Source organism: Elephas maximus, chromosome 2 (genome assembly GCF_024166365.1).
Source record: "Elephas maximus indicus isolate mEleMax1 chromosome 2, mEleMax1 primary haplotype, whole genome shotgun sequence".
NCBI lineage: Eukaryota > Metazoa > Chordata > Mammalia > Proboscidea > Elephantidae > Elephas > Elephas maximus.
This window is the reverse complement of record NC_064820.1, coordinates 206928837-206933649: the sequence shown is the minus strand read 5'-3', so window position 1 is coordinate 206933649 and position 4813 is coordinate 206928837.

Genomic DNA, 4813 nt, shown 5'->3' with positions numbered 1-4813 from the left:
TCAGAGTAATTAACGGCCTAAAACAGCTGTTTGAAATCTGAATGGTTGTTACTATGAAACAGACTACTGAAGCTTCAGCAGGCCATGTTTTTAAAGCTGAAGAATAAGCTGCTACATTGAAAAGTATACTCTCTTTCATTAGATATGCAGACGTATATTTTCTATAAATAAAACATTAATTCAAAAAAATTTATTTCAATTGAGATATATAGTCTCTCATATAGAGATATGTTTCATTCTCCCAGGAACTTTTATTTGAAATTAAACAAGGAGCTGGGGAAGGGATTTGCAGAATTAAACAGAAGAAGATGTCCTTATCACCCAACTTGGGAATAGTATTAGAGACTCATAGCAAGTCCATCTTTCACAAAGTTTTAAGTTAAATTATATTATTTGTTGGTCATAAATATCAAAGTGTCACACAGAACAGTGCATATTATGAATAATCAAGTTACTTAACTTGGCATTTCTACAGGATGGCCGAAAAACAGATTCAAAAGAAATCCAAAATTGTTGAAACATCTAATTTGAAACACGTTTTAGGAAACGTTAACAGGCTAAGAGTTTGTAAGATAGCCACTTTTTTTTTTTTTTGCCTCAGATAATATGCCTTCATCCATTTTACCATAAAAAATGTTAGCAGAAAAAAGAATCAAACGTTCAAACTCTTTTTCCTCCTTATATGATACAGTTAGCCTCTTGAGGGAAATGGGCCGACTGCCTAATCATGGGGGAATTTATATTTTGTTTCTCAGAGTCCTGGGAAAACAAGATCTCTAATCCATAATTAAATACTTTGTGCAAATTGCAGGTGGTATTTTATTAGGCCTGGTGTCTGCATTCCTGAAAAATAAGTGAACAAAAAGTCAAGGCTCAAAATGTATTTGTTCAAGTGAAAAAAAAATTAAATACCTGATCTTAGCTGATTGCTTTTTGTTTGTTTTTAAAAACTATTATTTAACTTTGTTTTGCCTTAAAATATGCATGCAGATTTAGACTCCACATGATTAGTAATCACCTAATATGTAGTTTGATCTTTTTCTGTATACAATATGCACGAAACACCGAGGAATTACAGAATTTAGGAGATACTATGTGTTAAATATTATAATAATTTTATTCCCCAAATAAGAAGGTTGTCTTGGCCACGGAAGTAAGAGCCTCAGATTTCTGCCAAGTCCACACATCCAATACAAATGCTTCAGCCTCTAGGGGTTAAATGTTGCCAAGCTCATAGAAAGGATTTTAGATTTTGGCATGGTGCTCAATTAATTTTGTTCTATTTCAATGAGATTTATTTAAACTGGAGAAATTAAAGAGAAGTGGAATTTTAACCAGTCAATTCCCTCACCTAATTCCATGGAAGAAATAAATCAGCTGTTGTACTCAAGTCGGAAAAAGAAAAGTGCAGTAACTTAAGAAGAAAGGTGATGTAGATTAGAGTTTAGAAAGAAAACACACAGGCTTAGTCTATTATGTACCGACAGGGAAATAAGTCATGTAAGTAAGTTCTTTTCTTATTTTTATTTTATAATTTATAATAATTACAACATAATTATCCCTTAATTTGAAATATTTTATCTCGTTATTCTCTAAAACACCTTATAAAGAAAACTCCAATGGTCAAACGACCATTGAGCCAGTCAGAGAATAAAATACAGGCATATCACAAACCAAATCTCAGGTTTTAAGTGAAGAATTGTGTCCTATGAATGGTCAACACTTGTCTCACATTCAGTCACTGGTGGAAATATTTCTAGAATATCAAGGTGATGTTTGTAAGTTTTGAATAGTGTGAAATTTGTATAGTTTTTGGCTCCTGGTTTAAGAATAAGAAAGCAAAAATGCAAATATGAAATTCATATGACCTTGGAAGGGGCAGGCACAGGTGAGAGGACCTGCAGCTTAAGTTTCTTCAGCTTCAGTGAAAACCTATCTCTGAATTTAGGTTTGATACCTTTTAGTGGTGTTCATTGCTATTGCTTTACTATTATTATCATTTGATATTGTGTAAGAAAAATATTTTAAGTGTATTATACACCGGCCATTGTAAACTACTTTGGATGGTCATGAGAATATTAAAACCTAGAAGTATTCCTGTGGCATAAAAAGAGTTATTTCCTTAGGGTCCCATACTTTCAACAAGGAAGAAAAGTGGAGCGTGATGCTGGGAGGTAGAATGGGATGACTTATAAAAAAAAAAACTAGTGCCAGTAGTTTTTTTTTTTTAGGAAGTTATTATTTGCTCTTGATTCAGAGATTAACTATTAACTTTCAAGTGTTACTGGTAATAGCATCTACCACTAACGTTGTTTATTGAAAATTAGTTAACACATGGAAACAACTCACAATGTTGTCCAGCATGCTGCAGGCACTCAACAAATATTAGCTTTAATAATGATTATTGTTGATGCTGCTGTTTTTACTGACTTTTGGGTTATTATTTTAAATAAACTAAGATAGATTCGAGGATGGAAGCATCACCTCCACTGCTTTCCACTGCTTTGCTCAAATGTGGACACACATTCTTTTAAAAGCTTTCCACATCCCTGTGTGCGTCCTTGTGTGGCATGGTTCTACTAAAAACTCAACAAACAAATAAAAACTAGAACAAATTATCTACACAGAGAATTACTTAAAATAAACCTTATAAATATAGTCACTCTTTCTGCTAAGGTTCAAAGACCCTGCCAACCACACTCACTGCTGAGGGCTGAACTCCTTCCAGGCAGGGGCAGCCTTCCTGCCTACCAGCCAAGAGAGGGCAAACGCAAGTTTTTCCACCACCAGAAAAACAGACTACACACATGGGTGCTTGGGCCCAAGTAGTGGACCAAGACAGAGTCATGAAGTCTCTCTCTTTTCCTCCAGATTTAAGCTCTTTAAATTCATACAAATAAGAAAAATAAAATAAAGACCATCTGGGTTTGTACATCAAGTTTAATGATTAGTAATTTAAAGCAAATCCATCATGAAGAAAACTAATCCGGTGAATCAGCTATGCAAAATTAAGAAGTCATTGACATCTTTTTCCCTTAAAATCTAGGTCAATTTGAAGTTTTGTACTGAAGAAATTTGACACTCAAGACAGTAATAAATAGAGACAAATTAAATAAATGAATGAATAAATAAATAGTATCACTATTCCCTTCTATATTTCTTTGATCAGAAACTGCTATTTTTTAGCTTTTATGCATCTAAAAATTAAATGCTGTTGTTGTTGTTAGGTGCAGTCGAGTGGGTTCCGACTAACAGCAACCCTATGCACAATAGAATGAAACACTGCCTGGTCCTGCTCCATCCTCACAATTGTTGCCATACTGGACCCCATTGTTGCAACCGCTGTGTCAATCCATCTCCTTGAGGGTCTTCCTCTTTCTCACTGACCCTCTGCTTTACCAAGCATGACGTCCTCCTTCAGGGACTGATCACCTCCTGAAAACGTGTCCAAGGTATGTGAGATGCAGTCTAGTCTTTCTTGCTTTTAAGGAATATTCTGGTTGTACTTCTTCCAAGACACATTTGTTCATTCTTTTGGTAATACAAATGTATTTACATTTCTTAATCTATACTGCTTGAACTTCTTGGATTTAAAGACTCATTCTCTTCCCTGTGACAGTTGAGGTGTTTTCCTAAAAAATTTAATAACTCACCTTTCCATTGAACAAATTAATCCATCTGAAATAAAATTTGTTTGTACAGTTTTGTTCTTATCCAACTTTTATCTTTTAAAATAAATTCTCTAAAGCTTTTTTTTTAATGAAATGATTTTGAAAATTGATCTAAGATCATTGCTGAGCTTTCTTGTTAAAATCCATCAATAGCCTTTAATTTCCATTAGGTTTTCTGTTTAGACTACTGTATAAGCTTCGATAATAATATTGTATACCAATTCACAATCTTTATAATTTTTTTTCTGTTTTTTAGAGCTGGTTAAAATCTGAAATATAAATAGAAGTGGTGGTGATAGCCGGTGTTATTTTCTTATTTCTACTATTAAATAGAGGTTTGACTTTAAACTGTATAATGATCCATTTCATCTAAATAATTCTTTCCATCATTTTTTTTTAATTAATTTTTATTGTGCTTTATGTGAAAGTTTACAAATCAGGTCAGTCTCTCATACAAAAATTTACATACACCTTGCTATACACACCTAATTACTCTCCCTCGGATGAGATAGCACAGTACTTCCCTCCACTCTCTCTCCTCGTGTCCATCCAGGTAGCTTCTGGCCACCTCTGCCCTCTCATCTCCCCTCCAGACAGGAGACGCCAACATAGTCCCATGCATTGACTTGATTCACGAAGTTTGTTCTTCACTTGTCTCATTTTCCATCGCCTATTCCAGTCCAATCCCATCCCTGTCTGAAGAGTTGGCTTTGGGAATGGTTCCCACCCTGGGGTAACAGAAGGTCTGGGGTCCTTGGCCTCCGGGGTCCCTCCAGTCCTGGTCTGGCCACTAAGTCTGGTCTTTTTACGAGAATTTGGGGTCTGCATCCCACTGCTCTCCTGCTCCCTAAGGGTTTCTCTGTTGAGTTCCCTGTCAGGGCAGTCATCAGGTGTGGCCAGGTACCATCTAGCTCTTCTGGTCTCAGGCTGATGTGGTCTCTGGTTTATGTGGTCCTTTTTGTCTCTTCCAAGCTTAGGCTCATAACTGTTTTGTGTCTTTGGTGTTCTTCATTCTTCCTTGTTCCAGGTGGGTTGAGACCAACTGATGCATCTTAGATGGTCGCTTGCCAGCGTTTAAGACCACAGATGCCACTCTCCAAAGTGCGATGCAGAATGTTTTCTTAATAGATTTTGTTATGCCA